This window comes from Prionailurus bengalensis, chromosome D4, assembly GCF_016509475.1.
Source record: "Prionailurus bengalensis isolate Pbe53 chromosome D4, Fcat_Pben_1.1_paternal_pri, whole genome shotgun sequence".
Classification (NCBI taxonomy): Eukaryota; Metazoa; Chordata; class Mammalia; order Carnivora; family Felidae; genus Prionailurus; species Prionailurus bengalensis.
The window spans coordinates 83,042,399-83,062,535 of NC_057359.1; the positions used below are offsets into that span (position 1 = coordinate 83,042,399).

General features: G+C 40.3%; 1 protein-coding gene across 10 annotated transcripts in view; it reads right to left on the reverse strand.

The window, feature by feature from the left end:
• DENND1A (DENN domain containing 1A) overlaps positions 1-20,137 on the reverse strand; it is a 513,010-nt gene that overhangs the window by 308,429 nt on the left and 184,444 nt on the right. Inside the window, exon 1 of one of the 10 annotated variants that reach the window (XM_043566889.1) lies at positions 7,774-7,796. The exons of the other annotated variants lie outside the window; for them this stretch is intronic. The gene's annotated coding sequence lies outside the window, so the exon portion shown is untranslated. Of the gene's footprint in view, positions 1-7,773; positions 7,797-20,137 lie in introns of those variants that run through there. 10 annotated transcript variants of the gene reach the window in all.

The window sequence follows — 20,137 nt, forward strand, 5'->3', positions numbered from 1 at the left end:
TCCTGGGTTATAATTTAAGCTTGCATGAAGTGCAAACGAATGCAGTGGAGGCACTGCTCCGAAGAACAAAATTAATTGCCTTTGTGAGTTCTCCCAACTCGCAAAACTCCTTTGGGGAAGTTACTGCTTTGTTAACAAACAGTAGCCACTTAAAATCCCAGATGCTCTTAGTATCACATGCATTCTTGGCGGGATGAAGAATACATTTTTATGTTAACTTCTCAATAAACCATGCCAACAACTTTAAGACAGGGCCACCCCACTGTAATCACACGAGCCACAAATGCACCATCTAGTTTTTACGTCTGATAAAACAACTCCGGCTTAGTGAGTGAATGCACGTGGCTGCTTTTCACTTCTTACAAAATTAATCGAGAAGCCGCCAGATTAGTCAGGTGACCCAAATACGACTCTCAGATCTGGTCAAATAATCTGGGCAGGCGACACCTTCTCTGGGACTTACTGGTAAACTGGGGGGAAAAGGGGATCTGACACCAACTGTGGCGGTAAAATTTCCTGAGAAACGCAGAGTGTCTGGCTCACCACGGTAGTCCCAGTACTCGTTTGCTGAAAAAATGTATGGAATACACATCATGGGCCAAGTTCTGACCATAGATGTATATAATTCATTCAACCCCTGCAACAATCCTATGGGGGAAAGGATTACCCCCACTTCATAGATAAGGAAAGGGAGTTCAAAAAGAAAGCAAGCCAGCTGTGTAAAATCACACAGCCACCGGGTAGAGTGGGGATTTGAACCTAGGTTTGTGTAGCCAAAACCTAACTTCCTTTCGGTGAGAGAAAAATACTATTTCCTTGAAACTGAATTATTTTATTTTACTTACACCACACATGCCCCAAATCATTTCAGTCCATTCAAGAAAAGAGAATATATCATTTTAAATTCCTAAACCCTATTTTAATTTAGGACTTTTACCCCGTGTTTACATTTACGGAATTGTGAGTAATAGGGGACGGAACACTGCGGGAGCCCTTGACCGTCTCCTAGAGGCTGCCTTTTGGCCACTCCATTTCCTCACAGCTTTTGCTGTGAGTTTATTCTCTACCATGCTAATCCATCGCTGAGATGCCAAGCAGTGTGTCGTTGGAATGGCCCCTATCCCTCCAGCATGCATGGTCCAAATTTTTGTAAAGCAGCTACAAAGGCAATTTTGGAAACATACAACTCTTCACAGCTCTCCCATCTGGTTTTCACACGGGCTCCTTCCTCCATAAGCCCACAGAAGTCACAGTCAGCTCCTGTTTTCTGGGAAACCAGCAGTCTTTTCATCTTGCTGGGTGTATGTTATGTCTGTCTGTCAGCAAATTGGGAAATGGCCTCCATCCTGACAGATACATTTTGTAAAGCCTTAAAAGCACATACACTAATGTGAAGGAAAAAAAGGAAATTTTTCTGGTTTTGGACTCTGGCTATTTGCTCTTTATGGCTTATGTGTCAAGGGAATGGGATTTCCCAGGTAGATGTACTAATGTAAAATGCATTAGTGTTAAGGTGGGGGCTCCCAATCCACCCAGGGCCAAAGGGTTAATACAAAATGACAGAATTTAATGACTGCTATTATGGTTGCCAGGCAACCAAGAGAAGGTGTGCCATAAAGGCCTAATTAATGAATGAGGTAGCAAGAGTTTCTGTTAAGTTGGTAAGCAGTTCACAGTTCACCATTGGTTGGCTTTGCCCAGATGGTAATACTCTTAAGCTTTCTTAGCTCCACTGAGCAGCAGCAAAATAATGTGATTATAGTTGCAGCTCTGGCTAAAGTTCTGACATCCTTTCCATACTCAGTGCAATTTCTCAAGGCAGTTGAAACGAGAGTCTCCTACCAAGATTCATATCGAGGATTATATGTTTGCATTTGATTCCTCGTACATTCCAGGTTCAGAGGAACACTGGAATGATTATTTTCTGGGCGTGCTTCTGTTGCAGCAACGTTGAGAGTAATCAAAATTTGAGGCCAACGTTGAATTTGAATTAGGGGCTTTGTTGGAAAAAAAAAAAATGTTTTCAAAGGAGAGTCCAGATGACATTGACCAAGGTCTGCGTTTGGGATGCCCATGACTTGCCGAGGTCTGGACTAGTGCTGGACGTTCACCATCTCAGTTTCCACAGCCCTTTAGGGTAGAAATCGCAGCCCTCGCTGTATAAGCTAAGGCTCTGGGAGGCGAAGTGCCCCCTCCTCAGCATCACACCTACCGCCAGAATGTGGCTTCAGGTTAGGACACACACCCTGTCCTGACCCCGGGTCCACTCGCTCCACAGGGCACTATGCTGCCACCGCTGTGGATGACAATCATGAGGACAACTGTCCTACAGAGAGTTCTCACTAGGTGTCAAAAACAGAGCTGGTACTCAATATCTACTATTTTATTTGACCTTCATCCTTTTCAACAACCGAGATTTTGCTGGTGTTATTAATTCCCATTCTAAAGAGAAGGAGAGTGAAGCCAAGTTAAGTATTTGCCCAACGTCACAAATCTGTCAATGAGGAAACCAACACTTGAACTCAAGTCTGTGGAGTCAAAGCCTTCCCCCTTTTCACCATGGCACACTGCCTCAGTAACTACCACAGCTCTTAATTAAAGGCTGGCTCTAATTTAATTTCCATCCTGAAAATGGACAATATACTCAATTACTCTATTCCCTCCATGCCATGATCATCAATTAAATATGTGAACTCTTCTTTAAAGACTGCACCTTCTACATCAAAATGTAACTCAAAATCACCATGTACTCAAACAGGGGAAGGTCCCTGAGAGCAGTGTAATGGATTGGCGAGAGGAAAAAAGGTTTTCTTCACCCCCTCAGCTAACTCTTAAAGAAGACAGAAAACAAGAGGGGCTGGGGATGGGGGGCGGGGGGCGGGGAGAGAGAAGGGGCAGCTGTCTCAGATGGCCTGAGCTCCAGGGGAAAATGCTCTTATTCTTTAATGGAAGAAGGTCTGCCCATGCTGAGGGACCAAAGAGGGGGGCCCCAAATGAACAAAGGTAAAGAGAAGAAGAAGAAAGATTGGTCTGAGACCAGCTAAAGTGTTCTCATTAATGGGCCTGCAACTTCAAATGTCATCAAAGTGGAGGACTCAGTTCAGCCTAGCAAAAGATCAGAAGAATTGCCCCTCCGATCCTTTCATTCAGCAAAATACGGTCTTTTGACCAGGCCCAGCAAACAGTACAGACACATGCTCACCTTTCTGTCAGGGCGATTCAAAACACATTCAAACTATTTTCTGACTAATCTTAGCAGAATTAACTTTACCATTCCTTCATGGTTTGGTCCGCGATAATTTACAACTCACTCTTACTTATCATTGGCAAGTTTCGGAAGCCAAGATTGGCTTCCTGCTGCCACCCAGGATCTGTGTGCGTTATTTCAGTTCTGTGGTTTGTGAGCGTACACCTGGGAAACACAAGATAGGAGAGTTCAAGCAAAATGGAATGAAAAGACTAAATCGGCCACCTTTGCCGAAAAGAAATGGTGTTCATTCTTCCAACAGACATCTCATGGGCATTTAAGAGACAAAACGCTAGGAATTTAGGTATACAAAACAGGACTTTTCAATTATTAGCCTTCAAGATTTCTAGATCATAAATGATAGTCTTTCCAAGTGTGGAAGTGACGGCCTGTCTCTCACCTTCGACCGCAAGCTTGCTTCCTCGCTCTCCTCTACCCCTCGGCACTAACACAGGTCAGGAAGCGAGGCTTGGGACCCACATCGGCATCTCCACACTGGAGTGAAAAGGATTTTCTCAGACACAAATCCGATTATGTCACTCCCTTACTTAAGATTCTCCAGGTCACTCTTCACTGACTTCAGGTTCAAGTCCAAAAGCCACGACGTGGCATGTGAGGTCCTTGCTCTCAGGCTCCCCCTGCCAGAGGCACTCTGCTGGAGGCACAGTTAATGACTTGCCACTAGGCAGAGGCACCTGGCCGTGCCTAGCCGCCTTGCTGCCTGGCCTCTCTGCTGTGTGATTCAGTCTGCCTCTAATGCTCTTTCTCTTCCCCATTCCTACCCCTGCTCCCCAATTCCCTGGGTTAAACATGCTCACTTGCCCTGTCAGTCTCAGTTTACTTCCCACCTCCCCCGGGGCTCTCCTCTTTCACGCACTCACCACGTTGAAACTGTTGGCTTGACCACATTCTCCCACAAGAACACCTCGTCTCCGCACTGCTGCTTCGTGTAGAACACAGTAAATGTTTACTGAACTGACGTTTAGTGAATGAAGGAATAGACTGTAACACTAACCATATTCTGGTATGATCTTTGTGCCTGCTGCCCTGATTGCAGAAAGAATGAAAGAATGAAAGAATGAAAGAAAGAAAGAGGAAGGAAAGAAAGAGGAAGGGAAGAGAGAGAAAGAGAGAGAAAGAGAGAGAAAGAGAGAGAGAGAGAGAGAAAATTCCAGATTTCCCTTCCTTCCTTATTCTTCTCAAAGGCACTGAACTAGTCTAACCTTTGTAGTCTCAGCAGTCGGCGCTCGCTCCCATTTTTAAAGTCAATTGAGTTGCTCCAATTAACCTGCATTTCTCATCCTAACCCCCAGAGTTGGAAACTGAGAGCCACAATATAAAACCAGCACCACTCATCAGGGCAGACTGGAAAGAGGGAGGGCCAGGGTCACAGATGTGGAGCATCCAGTCAGGTTCTAAAACCACACACACCTAAACTTTCCTCATAAGACTTTAGCATGAATTTCATCCTTTAGTGGTACTGAAAAATAAACACTGCCTTCCCAATGCTGGCTCCAGGCCAAATCTGTCTTCAACTTTGGCACTGAGAGTTAACCACCTGGAGTGAGGGGGAGGAGAGGGGAGGAGAAGAGAAAAGTGAGGAGAAGCCGGAGGAGCACAAAATGGCAAAAATATATATATATACATTCATGGAGCAAACTTCAGAAGAAAAGCCGGGTTGATTTCAAATGAAAGCTAGGATGCAGACAGGAGGTGGCAGCATGGACTTGAGGTCTGAGCATCAAAATGCCTGGCCAGGCCTCCCCACCCAGCCTCTCCTTCAAGGCTGGGCCACAGACGCCGGATCATAACCTCTCTGAGCACATGTCTGTCCTCTGAAAAAGGAAGGAGCAACTCACCTCTGTTCGTCTACAGGACACTCTAAGAACAAAAAGACTGAGAGGATTAGCAATTCTTCAAAGAACCGAGCTGTAAAAAAAATTACAAACCATCCCTAAGTGTTCTGAGAGTGGATACAAAATTGTCAAAATGTAAACGTGCCTTCTAATTTTGCCTAATATTCTAAATTGGTTTCTAATGACTCAAGACCATGAAACTGGCTTTACTCTATACCATTTCAGTCTGGTTCAAAAGCCATTAACAAACGCATCATCGGGAAAATTCTCAGCAAAGAGAAACTCAAAGGCAACTCTTCATTCGGTTCCGAAATCTCATTTTCAAGGAGTTCCAAGTTTATAGTATATCATCCCGGCAACTGTAATGCCATTCAGACCGCAATGATAACCAATTATGCCCCAAGCCTCACTAACTATTAAAGCTTTAGATTTAGCTAAAAATGTAGCTGCTGCATATGAAACTGGCTCATGACCCTCATTATATTTTTGCTCAAAAAGTTCCCAATATTAGTGCATAATTGTGAATTAAATGCAAAAATTCAGTGACGTTCAGAGACAACTTACAAAGCCTTTTAAGACACTTAAAAGCTGAATGGCTCAGGTCTTTGATGTGACTGAATGCTTTACAAACCAACTTGGGAAAAGTTTCCTTCGCTCCAGTATGCAAAGTCAGCCGCCCGTGACTCCAGGTTCTAGAGTGTGATTTGGAAGCATTTTAGCATCACACTCCTCATAATTCAAATCCTGGTTTGTGTCTGTCTTTGTATAGGTCATTGTTGGCCAGATGGAAAATATTAAGGAAAAGATATTGCAACGAAACCAGCAGGCTGCGGCACACAGTTGCAAGGTCCCAGCTAAGCTCGCACAGACCGGCAGGCGGGCTCTGCTCAGCCACAAGCAGGGCCCTGGTGCCTCCTCTCTCTCTGCCCAGCGGCAGGAGGGCCCCAGGCCAGCTGAGAGCGGCCACTGTGCCAAACAGACTGTGCGAGTCTCACTGCTCGGATGCTTCCAGAGAAAGAGGGAGAATCGATGGGCTCCTTTTGTAAACAACTTCTTGTGCTCTCAGGCTGTGACTGACTTCAAAGGTGGCATAACTTAATCCTGTCACAAATTATGCCATGGAAATCTTGAGGCAGTGTTCGTCCCGAGGAAATACCTGTGTGGTCACTTAAAAACTGGATTCTCACAGGTCAACGGCACACGACAAAAGAAAACCGAGGGCAGCTTTTAGCAAGGAAGAAAAACTGCACAGCCAAATAGAACTTCTCCTCACTGTCTAAACCCATTGTCAGTAAAATCTGGCCGGATGTTAGCAAATACAGACCTTAAAATATCAAAGTTTCTGTTGCGCTAGGCTACTGCTCTGTCTCCATTAACAGGTCCCGACTCACAGCATTGACTCACCCTCAAACATTTTAGAATAAAAAGTCTTAATTGCTAATAACGATGAAACATTAATAAAGGCTAAGTCTGCAACAGTCATTCTTCTGAAGACTTTATGTGTATTAAATTTCTAGAAAAAGTCATTTTTTTTTACCAGGAAAAGCTCTCATTTAGAAATGACGTAAGGTAGGTGCCATGATCATTATTCCCTTCACACAAAGGCCTAGAATAACTCAATAATAACCTGCCTAAGATTTAACCCAGGGGCTGACTACAAATCCAGATTCTTCCACTCCTCCATGGTGCCTCTCTGCATCATTGGAACAAACTTTAGCCATTCTAAGCATGACTATTTCCGAAATGCACTAGACCATGAAGCCCTTGAGGACAGGGATAGGGTTTTATTCACAGCTGAATCCCCAGGGCCAGCACAGACCGAGAACGAATGAAGAAAAAAAAAAAAAAAAATGAATGGAGCGAGTAGAAGGAAGTGAAGAGAGTAGGAAGAGGCGCCTGAGGCCTTTCCCCCTTGCCCACAAGCAAGCATCCATGCTGGGGAGGGTCAATGAGCATCCAAGTGTCACAGGAGAGAATACAGCACTTGGGTGGCTCTCGGTAACTGGAAAAAAGAAATTAGTGTGCAAAGAGGAAGTCCTGAATATGGATTTTCATCCTAGGATTCAAGACCATAGAAGGGGCTCTGTGAAAACCCCGTAAAACTTTATAAGGACATCCCTAAAACACTTTGTTGAAAATAGTTCCTGGAGCTTTCAGCAGATTTTCAAAGGATTCCCATCATCCCAAAGGTTAGCCCCACAAAGTATTAAATTGGAGAAGATATATCTTGAGAGAGCAGAGTAGGGAAGACCAGGAATCCTGGTGCTGGGGGGCGGGGGGGGGGGGGGGCCTGTGTTCAAGTCATGCCCTCCGGCAGCCACTCCACATTGGTCATGTCACTGCTGACCTTCAGGTCAGTGCTGTCATCTGTAATTTACATAGTTGCCAAAAGAACTAAATCAGACGATGAGTGTTGAAAGCATTAAGGCAGGATACGTCCTCTACCTGGTCGCACACCAAGTGTGTATGCTATACAACAATAAACCATGAACAGGAGATGGTACAGAACCACTGAAGGAAATACAATGGAGGTAACAGCTGCTGTTATTTTCCCTGAAACTATTCTCTTCTTAAGTCATCGAAGAGGAAAGATCCGGAAAGCACCCTCTTTTTCCAGAGTGTATACTACAAAGCCTCATTCTAAATCAAGCTAAAAGTTAATACACATACTTTAGACAAGATTTTGAGGTAAAAGAAGTTGAATTGTATTTTCATATGCATAGCAAAACAAAAGAAATTCTAAAATGCTATGACACCAACTGAAAGAAGGAAACGTGGATTGTCTCAAAACTAGTCCACAGAGAACCCTTTTCGGATCCTCCCAGATGTATCCTCTGAAGCTTCTGCTTTGACATCATAATTACAAAATGGTGTAAGGGCCATGAAGTCACAAACAGATGAAGAATCAGAGAACGAACATCAAGAAACAATCTTTTACTCGCTAAAGACCTTAAATGATAGGAAAATACCCTCAGAAAACAAAGATTCTAAGTTAGAGTGAAATTAATGAAAAAGTAGTATTTAATTTTTTAACTATACCACTTGCATTAGCACCTCCTCCCTCAAAAAAGCCAACAACAACAACAAAAACAGGAAAGAAACATTTAGGTATAAATGTAAGAAAATCTGTATGGGAATTGAATGCTGAAAATCTCCAAATACCAAAGAAAGAAATTAATTCAGTCCTAAATAGATGGAGAGATGTACCGTGTTCATGGAAGACTCAAACATTGTTAAAATGCCAAATCTCACAAACTGATTTGTACATTCAACTCAATATTAATCCAAATCCCAGTGGATTTATGCAATAAGGCAAAAGAACTAGAGTAGCAAGCACAATTTTTTTTAAAAAAACACAACTAGAAGAACCGTGCTGATTTCAAGACTTACAATAAAGCTACAGTAACCAAGACAGTATGGTATTGACAGACACAATGACCAGTGAAACAGGATGGAGTTCATAAACCCATCCAAATATAGTTCATTTTGACAAAGGCATAAAGGTAATTCAACAAAGATGAACTATTCAAAAAATGGTGCTGTAACAACTAGACATCCAGATGCAAAAATCAAAAACACCAAAAAATCTCAACCTCATACCCTAAAAAAAAAAAAAAAACTCAAAATGGATCACAGATCCAAATGTAAACTATAAAACCACACAAAATTCCCAAAAATAAAACACAGGAGAAAATCTTTGTGGCCTTGAGGAAGGCCAATAGTTCTTAGATGTGACACTAAAAGCATGATCCATAAAAGACTGATGTGTTAATAAACCTTCCCAAGATGATAATCCTTTGCTTTGTGAAATAACCCTGAGAGAATGAATAGACAAGCCACAGAAAGAAAATATTTGCAAATTATAACTGACAAAAGGTTTGTATCAAGAACACTTTAAAAACTCTTAAAACTTAACAATAGGGGCGCCTGGGTGGCTCGGTCGGTTAAGCGTCCGACTTCGGCTCAGGTCATGATCTCGCGGTCTGTGAGTTCGAGCCCCGCGTCGGGCTCTGTGCTGACAGCTCAGAGCCTGGAGCCTGTTTCAGATTCTGTGTCTCCCTCTCTCTGACCCTCCCCCATTCATGCTCTGTCTCTCTCTGTCTCAAAAATAAATAAACGTTAAAAAAAAAAATTAAAAAAAAAAAAAAAACTTAACAATAGATGAACAAACCAATTTTTTTAAATGGGCAAGACATTTGAATAGATGCTACCAAAAATGATACACAGATGGCAAATAAGCCATAAAAAGATGCTGAAAATCACTAGTCATTAAGGAAATGCAAATGAAAGCCACAACAGATCCCACTAACACCTAACAGAATAAAAAGTAAAAAAAAAAAAAAAAAAAAAAAAGTGACAATACCAAATGCTGGTGAAGATGTGGAGCAACTGGAACTCTCATATGTTGCTGGTAGAAATGCAAAATGAGGCAGCCATTTTGGGGAAACAGTTTGGCAGTTTCTTGTAAGGTGGAACATAGAGTCAGCATATGACCCAGCAATCCCACTCCTAGATGTTTACCCAAGAGAAACAAAAACTTGTGTTCACACAGAAATCTGTATGCAAATGTATGTAACAGTCTTATTCATAATCACAAAAACTGGAAACAACCCAAAAGCCCTTCGATAATGAATGGATAAACAAACTGTGGTTACATCCATACAATGGAAGGTCTATTCAATGATAAAAAGGAATGAGTCACTGATATGCACCACATAGATGTATCTCAAATGCATTTTGCTATGTGAAAGAAACCAGTCCCCAAAAGAAACAGATCATATGATTACGTTTTAGTGGCACTTCAGAAAAAGCAAAAATCAGGATGGAGAACAGATCAGTCATCATCAGGGGTTAGCAACAGGAGGAGGATTTGACTATAACAGGCAACACAAGGAAATTTGGAATTGTCTGCATCTTGACTGCAGTTTAGATATAAGCCTATGCACTTGTCAAACTTTAAAACTGTACATTAAAGAAGTGAATTTTATTGTATGTAAACTGAACAATTTTTAAATTAGTCATAGTATCTACTTTTTAATTTCATTATTATTTCTAAATTTACAACCAAGTTAGTTAACATATAGCAACAATGATTTCAGGAGTAGATTCCTTAATGCCCCTTACCCATTTAGCCCATCCCCCCCTCCCATAACCCCTCCAGCAACCCTCTGTTTGTTTTCTATATTTAAGAGTCTCTTACATTTTGTCCCTCTCCCTGCTTTTATATTACTTTTGCTTCCCTTCCCTTATGTTCATCTGTTTTATACCTTAAAGTCCTCATATGAGTGAAGTCATATGATATTTGTCTTTCTCTGACTAATTTCGTTTAGCATAATACCCTCTAGTTCCATCCACGTAGCCACAAATGACAAGATTTCATTATTTTTGATTGCCAAGTAATACTCCATTGTGTGTATGTATGCATGTGTGTATACATGTATATATAGTGTGTGTGCGTGTGTGTGTACATACATACATGTATATATATATGTATGTACGCACACACATGCGCGCGCACACACACCCACACCCACACACACATCTTCTTTATCCATTCATCCGTCAATGAACATTTGGGCTCTTTCCATACTTTGGCTATTGTCGATAGCACTGCTATAAACATTGGGGTGCATGTGCCACTTTGAAACAGCACACCTGTATCCTGTGGAAAAATACCTCCTAGTGCAATTGCTGGGTCATAGGGTATTTCTATTTTTACTTTTTTGAGGAACCTCCATACTATTTTTCAAAGTGGCTACACCAGTTTGCACTCCCACCAGCGGTGCAAAAGAGATTCTCTTTCTTCACATCCTCCCAACATCTGTTGTTGTCTGAGGTTGTTAATGTTAGCCATTCTGACAGGCATGAGGTGCTATCTCAGTGTGGTTTTGATTTGTATTTCCCTGATAATGAATGATGTGGAGCATTTTTTCACATGTCAGTTGGCCATCTGGATGTCTTCTTTGGAGAAGTGTCTATTCGTGTCTTTTGCCCATTTCTTCACTGGGTTATTTGCTTTTTGGGTGTTGAATTTGATTAAGTTCTTTATAGATTTTGGACACTAACCTTTTATCTGATATGTCGTTTGCAAATATCTTCTCCCATTCCATCGGTTGCCTTTTAGTTTTGCTGATTGTTTCCTTCGCTGTGCAGAAGATTTTATCTTGATGAGGTCCCAATAGTTCATTTTTGCTTTCGTTTCTCTTGCCTCTGGAGGCGTGTTAAGTAAGAAGTTGCTGCGGCCAAGGTCAAAGAGGTTTTTGCCTTCTTTCTCCTCTACGATTTTGATGGCTTCCTGTCTTACGTTTAGGTCTTTCATCCATTTTGAGTTTATTTTTGTGTATTGGTGTAAGAAAGTGGTACAGGTTCATTTTTCTGCATGTTGCTGTCCAGTTTTCCCAGCACCATTTGCTGAAGAGACTGTCTTTATTCCATTAGATATTCTTTCCTGCTTTGTCAAAGATTAGTTGAACATCCTTTTGTGGGTCCATTTTTGGGTTCTTTATTCTGTTTCACTGATCTGAGTGTCTGTTTTTGTGCCAATACCATACTGTCTTGATGATTACAGCTTTGTAATACAGCTTGACGTCCAGGGTTGTGATTCCTCCAGCCTTGGTTTTCTTTTTCAGGATTGCTTTGGCTATTCAGGGTCTTTTCTGGTTCCATACAAATTTTAGGATTGTTTATTCTAGCTCTGTAAAGAATGCTGGTGTTATTTTGATAGGGATTGCAGTATCTCTTAATTTTAAAAGGAAATAGATTTAAACTTCTCTAATATCCTTATTTGATCAAGTTTGTTTAGAAATGCAGGCTCTAGGGGCACATGGGTGGCTCAATCGGTTAAGCATCCAACTTTGGCTCAGGTCATGATCTAGCGGTGGTTTGTGAGTTCGAGCCCCAAGCCGGGCTCTGTGCCAACAGATCAGAGCCTGGAGCCTGCTTCAGATTCTGTGTCTCCATCTTTCTCTGCCCCTCCCCGACTTGTGCTCTCTTGGTCTCTCTCAAAAATAAATAAACATTAAAAAATTTTTAAAAGAAATGCAGGTTCTAGAATCAGAAGAATCCTGTCATTTTTTTTAGTTGTATCACTTTAGGCAAACTACTTAATCTCTCCAAGTCTCAGTTTCTTCATCTGTACAACGGAGACCATAGCACCCTCTCCTAAGGTCCTTATAAGGATTAAATGAGAAGTGGCAAGTGCATGGAAAGCATTCAGCAAATATCAAGTATTTAATAAATATGAGCTGTTATTGAATTTGTATGCATATTTTAGCAAGTTTTTTAAGTTATGGAAATAAAGGATGTTGCATTCACTCAAAAACCAGAACTACTTTAAGGTTATAAGGCTATATGATACCTGAAAAACCAAAAGAAGTCAGTTTTTCAGAGGAAATTGTTTAAAATACACAGATGACAACCATTTACACAATCATCTAATACTCTGTGTTTTTCTTAGCAGTGTTCAACATTACAACTGATTGGTTATGTGTCTTCCAATCAGACCCCTGGGCCTCCAGTGGCATATCCAGACCTATAGACACCTAATAATTGTCTCCTTAACCTAACTCCGATAAGACAGAAAGTATGGGATGGGGGCAGCAGAGAAGAGTCAAATGCATACAGGTTTTAGAATCAGATGAGCTAGGTTCAAATACTGACACTATTAGTTAATAACTAATATTAACTTATTAGCTAATAACTAATGTCCAAGGCTCCTTTTCCTCTTCTATAAAATGAAAATACAGTTTCCCTTGCCAGACTGTCGTAAAGACAGAATGGGATCATGTTCATCACCATACCAAGCACTCAGTTCCCCAAATGTAATGGCTTCTACCTCTTTGGCAAATTTCTATCTTATTCTCTTATATTAACACATCCAAAACACGGCGTGGGAAACATTTTTAAGTAATAAAAATTAAAAGCCATATTAGATTTCTAGTTGGTCACCAGGTAAAACTTGTATAGGGATCAATACTACAAAGTTGTATCATGTTATTTTTTTGATACTCATAACAATCCTTTGAAGGACTTATGACTGTTCTCATTATATAGATGAGGAAAAGAAGTCCAGAAAAGTGAGGGTATGCTTATGGAGACGTAGCTTAAAAAAACAAAAGCTGGGACTTGAACCTTCTGAGTTTATATTCTTGGCTTTTTTTTTTTTAATGTTTATTTTATTTTTGAGAGAGAGAGAGCACGCATGCACATGAGTAGGGGAGGGACAGAGAGAGAGGGAGATACAGAATCCCAAGCAGGCTCCAGGCTCTGAGCTGTCAGCACAGAGCCCAACGTGGGGTTTGAACTCACGAACCGTGAGATCATGACCTGAGCCGAAGTTGGACACTCAACCAACAAGTTAGCCAGGCACCCCTATTCTGGGCTTTTCAACCCAGGAGAATCAAGGAACAAATAAAAAGATACAGCCATCTAAAGGCTCAGTGACCTTCCCAGTATTAACCAGTTGATGAAAATTAAAATAGTCCAATTGCTACTATGATCACTTCTCAATGCTCTACACCTGTCAATCCAGGGAGGCATGCATAGTACCATTCAGAGTCCCTACTATTTACCAGGCACTCTGCTGATTTGCAAATACCGTCTCAAACAACAACACCTTGAGGCAAATCTTTATGTCTGAATTTCAGAGATGGAGGAAAATGGTTTCAAGCGGTTAGATAACTTAACAAAGATCATAAGCTGTCAAGTGGGGGGCTGGGAAGCAAACACAAACCCATCTGATTCCAAAGCTCCCATTCTGCCCACTATACCACAGCGCTCACTTCCGGAAGCTTTAGGATGCTATTATGATTTTTAAATTTCCAAAGGGGCCAACTTCATGATTTCCTTACATCACCCTCACTGCATACACAAGCACTGAATATTCGCCTGAACATCTAGAAATTATCCTTTCAAAATAGTAAGCGTTGAGATGTATTTCCTTTGGAGAAGTTTTTATTATTAACCAAGAATTCAGAATTGCCAAAGCAACATCTACCTTTTAGAAAAATCACTGAAGGCAGTTAGACTGCACCTTCTCCATAGGTACTCAGACCTAGACATGCAGTTCTACTGAGAGGCAAAATTCCTCACAATAAGTAAACACACCAATAGCAATTTTGTCTTAATTGAGGCTGACGGCACGAATAAATGAAAAGAAGGTCTTCAGTAAGTGTTTGAGAACAGGACCTGTGAGCTTGGAAGGGCCAACATTATCATTTCCATTTAACAGAGGGAGAAAAATCCAGCATCTTAACCAAAGTCACACAGCCCATGAGTCTAAGCAGAGTCTAGATCAAAGGTCTTGACTGCTCTTATGCAGTGGTCTTCTCTTACTACATCAGGGTTTCAGGCTAGGTCATGTTATGTTGTTGCAAGGAGAAAGTCCCTTGCTCTCTTCGTTTCCCCAGGGAGAGCTGTCAGGGGGGAAAAGATGATGACAACATAAAGCCACTGTTTCTACCTGCTTTAAAAAAAAATGGGTGAGGTCTCATATTTAATGTTCCATCTAAAAGTTACGAAAATGCTAATAATCAAATGCAACTTTAAAAGTTTTAAACACTGCCACACATTAGCAAGAATGTACTAAAATTTCTATAATCCCTCTGATCATGTATCTCAAACACATTCATGGGAATAAGGAAATCATCCAGGAAATGTGCATCGTGGCAATAAAGCTCTAATAAGCTCATTGGAACTTAATAAGATGGTGTGATTTAAAAAAAAAAAAAAAAAAAAGATCACAGGGGCACCTGGGTGGCTCGGTCAGTTAAGCGACCGACTCTTGATTTTGGCTCAAGTCATGATCTAGGGGTTCATGAGACTGAGACCCACATCGGGTTCCATGCTAACAGTGCACACCCTGCTTGAGAGTCTCTCTCTCTGCCCTCTCCCACATGCGCATGCACGTGCTCTATCAAAAACAAATACATTTTTTTAAAGTTACAGAATATTTGAGTCTTAAGGGATGATGACAAGTATGTAGTCCAACTCCCTTATTTTACAGTTGAGGATGATACTGGTCCCATGTCACTTGGCCTATTAGTGCTACATGTATGAAACTTGAACCTGGATATTAAACCTAATCTTTTCTATACATATTAAAATGCTGCCAACGAAGACTGCCTTAATTGATTAAGATCAGTAGCCCCACATTGGCACTTAAAGTTACAGAATGTCAATATAATTTATTCAACATTTTTAAGACAATTTTTGTTAAAGCCAATGAGGAGACCTAAAGGAGCACAGTAGTTAATCCTGCCTGAGTTAGGATTATAATTATATTAGGTTTGAATTAGTGTTGGCATCTAATATGGAAAACATTTAAAAAATTTTTAATTTAACCTTGAATTGAACTCAGTCCTGAAAGGGCAGCCCACCATATAATTGAGTAATTTGAATGAAATTTCCTAAGAAAACCTAGTTGTGTTTGGAAGAAACATAACAGAAGCAAAGATTTTTGTGTGAGTCCCTTGATCTTTAAAATAGGAGTATGTGACAACAGGACATCCTCTCTCCAACCTCTGAAAACAAATTTCTAACCCCACTCTCTTCAGGGGACTTAGCAGCCATTGGAGCACTTCAAAGGGGGCCAAGGGGGCCAACAATGGATTGGTGTAAATTATGAGCAATTCCCATCCTTTGAAAATACTTTGAAAACAATAGTCTTAAAACAAATACACCTGACTTCCAAGTAAGTAAATAGACTGCCATTTGGTAGCTGTTATTGAAATTCACCATTTACACTTGAAGCTATTATGTAACCAAAAAACACAAATATCCCTCTGGGAAATTTACATGAGAAAATTCTTTCAAAGACCATATAAAAGAGTCCATGAGTTTAATGATCTTAGCTGAGAAAACTTCCTATAAGAATAAGAAATTGAAGTAAGAGGAACAATACCCAGAATGAAAAGCGCTGAACATATTAACATTTATCAGGGGACTCGTAAACAGCATTTGTTAAAGAGGATTTTAAGATTAATAGCTAAAATGAAATGAAATTTAATACATATTTAACCTAATCTATATGTTTATTTGTTACACAGGATTTCAAAAACAGTCACTAAATGGAACTTACAACCCTAAACAATTGTTTGCGGATTCTCCTTTTACAGAGTAAAAACCTGAAGATAAATAATCATCACAAAACTGCGCATTGCTGACATCTGGGCCAGATTACATCAAACACTGCATTTCTGTTCAACATAGCGCAAGAGAATAAAAAATTTTTTCCCAATTTAAACCTGTCCCTAGAGCCATAAAGAATGAAAATCTGCCGAGTCAACAGCTTCTGGGTTTGTGTGTGCGTACATGTGCATGTGCGTGTGAGTGAGTGGGGGGTGATGTTTTTGTTTGCTTGCTTGCCTTTCATTTTTTGCTTCATGCATTTGCAATACATCTATGTACTTTTCTCTCCCAACCCCCCTACCCCCGCTGCCCCACCATTTGTTGGCTACGTAATGCTCTGAAAACTTGTACTCTGATTTATTATGGAACAAGCCTCATATGCTAAAATGCCAAAAGAATTGGCTCCTGGCTCAGAAACCATTTGAAGGACACCAGTAACTTTTGTTAAGGCTATTGTTTTATAGTTAAATACCATTCAGAGCAACTTGAACTGGATGGACCTTTCTGCTATCAAAGAGAGCAATTCAGTGGGTTGCCTGGGATTTGGCTGGCAGGCCATCCTAATATTTATCTGGGGACAACCTTCACCTTTGGCTAGAAAATACTAACACAGAGCTTGAAATTGACCAAAGTAAGGAAAGTAAATACCATGGAAAAGGCTTAATCTGGATTTGCTGTGGCTATTGATGGAAATGATGGAACCCATAAGACTTTGTTATAACATGTTCATGTGTGTGTGCGCGCACACATATGTACAAAAGCAGCTAAAGATACTTAGTATGGCTTTTAGCTAGAATCTAACATTCCAGCTTTTACCTCAGTCTACAAATGTTTTCAAAAATAAAATCTAAAGGACCCAATCTGTTGTCCTCCCATACTCTCAAAAACACTGCCAACCACTCTGACTTTAGTGTTGCTTTTCACTAGCAAAAGGTAGGAGAAAAGGAATTTGTGAATTTTCAGAGCTGACTTAAGTTTTAATTATCTTGCAGACACTAGGCCAGGCAGTGCAGTTAGGGAGTATGACAGCCTAGCCCAAAACTAGGAGAAGAGGGAGGGAAAAAAACAGGCACACCCTAGGCTTTCTTCCTAAGCTTCGGGATGCCTTATTTTCTCATTAAGAATAAATTCTAAGGCATTTATCATTCCTAAGCTCTACAACTAACTTCCTATACTAAATAAAGATAATCTTCAGATATAATAAAGCTGGGGGGGGGGGGCAGACTTTAAAGCATCTGGAGTGACAAATTGAGAAAAGAAATGTGGTAACCCATGGAAAAATCTCAGTCCGGCTTAGATCTGACTTGTAGCTGAAAGTTATCTCAAGTTTTCAGGTCCTACTCTTCTGAGATGATGAACTCATACTATCATTTTTAATGAGAGGCTCATATCTGCCTTTGATGTGTGAAAGACACTCCCAGCTGGAGGAGAGTACAAGAAAGATCTAAAATATTTGCTTCAGCTGCAAAGAGCTATTAATGAAAGTTTAGAAAATGAGGTAGCATTAGAGGGGCAAATCTTTAGAAAAAAAGATGACATACTCTCATCTTATGAACTCTTGGGCGGGGGGGCAGGGGGGAGAGGGAATATTCCAGTAACATGAAATCTGAAAAATAATCTTCCCTTCTCTACACACCAGAATTCCTCACCCTCCTCCACCTTGTCCGGAGCACATTCTTAATCCCCTGGTATGTAGGAGACAGAAAATGGGCTTCCTATAATTTGCTATTCACGCAAAACACCAAGAGTGAGACTCACACAATAAATACAGAGGTTATGAAACCCAATGGATTCATCAGCTCAAATGGAGGAGACTTTTAGAATTCTTATAAAGCAACTTTTAAGTGTGTTTAAGAAAGAGATAATTTATAGTGAATTCCCATACGAAGGGGAACTCAACACAAATTTGAAGAATTCTACATAATTCTCTGTACTGCTTAATGTTCTGAGATTACTATCATTTTTTTGTCAAAAAAGCAATCAAACACAGAATCTGGCTTTCTTAATCACCTATTAATCTATCTAAATATCTTGTCTAACAACATAATCTATTCTTAGTATGGTAAGCAACCATTAAACAATTTCCACAGTCCACGAAAGATTTTTTTCAATTTAATGCAAGTAATAACTATTTGTTGTATTGACATGTTTATAAAATACTACAAAGTGAAATATCACTCTGATTCACCGTATTACACAAGAGCTGCATAAGGCAAGAAAGTATATGGAAAAACCATCTACTTCTGTCTTTGGTACGGAAATCTACACAAATCGCAGCATTTAAATTTTCCAATACAAAGTATGAAACACAGACAAAGATGCAATCAGTAATGTCATGAAAAGGGGCTCTGTAACGATTTTCTATGTAGAGTCTGGGACATTTTCAATCATTCTTAGCTGGTCTACAGAGTAGCTACATTCCCTGAATGAGCAGTGAGAGTCACAGAGGCAGCAAAGTATTTGAGACCTTTTCATTGGATTCCCTTTGATAGAAGGAAAAGAGAAGCAGATGATGAAAATATAAGTTCCTTTCTGGAAAAAAAAATCCACATTACTCACTCCCAAATTAGATGTTTTATATAACATTTTTACCTGTATGTTAACAACTTTACAAAGTAGGTCTCATTATCTTTATTTTATAGATATGGGAAATGAGGATCAGAAAAGTGTTCTGATTTGTCACATGGCTAAGAAGTCAGAACTTGAGTCTAGTTCTGACTAAATCTAAAAGATTTCTGTAGAACTTTAGGTGACTCAACACGAGAGCATCATCTATCTTCTGTGGGAGGAATAAATGCTCTAAGGTAAGGGTGGTGAGAAGGGAAACTGAGACTGGGAAATAACTTATTTCACCCACTTTATTCATTCAACAAACACTTACACAGCGTCTTCAGATCAGGTACATGTGAGTGTTCTCTCTTAATTACATCTAAACTCTTGTGAAGTCTCTAGGAAATCATATAATTTCTCTTTCCAGAGTTGTCATGTTCCTAAGGCCTATGTGCCATTGATTCCTAGGCCAACATGACATCCCCTTTTTTCCCCTCACACATGCCTGGCTGAAATCACACCAAACCTCAGCAGCTTTTAGAAGTGATGGGGTTTGCTAGAGCATTTATGTTAAAAATAACAATTTCCACAGCATAACGGAAAAGAAGTATTATTTCCCAACCACCAAAATTTAACAAATGGTTAAGTAGAGAGAGAGAGAGAGAGAGAGAGAGAGAGAGAGACCGACGGATATGACTGTGTATCTCAGGATGACAGCTGATAACTAAGATAGATTCCCTACCCACCATCAACATGTTGCAGTATTAAAATAAATAAACTTTGTAAGCAGAATAACTGTTTCCTCTTTTTAGTAGGATTAACTTACTCATTTTTCAACGCATTTTATTTGCCTCCCTGTCTTCAAATTCAGATAATGTAGTCTTTGGATTAAAGACAAGAACTAGGAAAAATACTGGTTTTTTGTTTAATTAAGATGCTGGTTTGCAGAGGCAGCCAATTGTGTAAGGCCTGTTTTTAGGATCCTTTTTGATAGAGAGCTTAACCTCTCCATGCCTCAGTTTCCTCAATAAGTAAAATGAAGACATACTCTGGCTGCCCCTTCAGCTTCAGTTTTAGAAACTAAAATCTGTCACGTAAAGCTCCTGAGTGGGGGAGGGGTACCGCTCAACACTAACAATTCTCCAATCTCAGTTGCAAACTCTTACTCTGTATCTGAGCAACACAACACAGATGAAAAGAAGATTAAATCAAGGGTTTGGAGGGGGAGAAGGGAAAAGCTAGGCCTAACACCACTGAAAAGAAAGGGCAGTTTTCTTTTCCTCCCTCATATGGAGAGAGAATCCAGAGTTGTCCCAGCCAGAACACTAGGAAGACGTGTCCAATTCAGGCCAGAGTG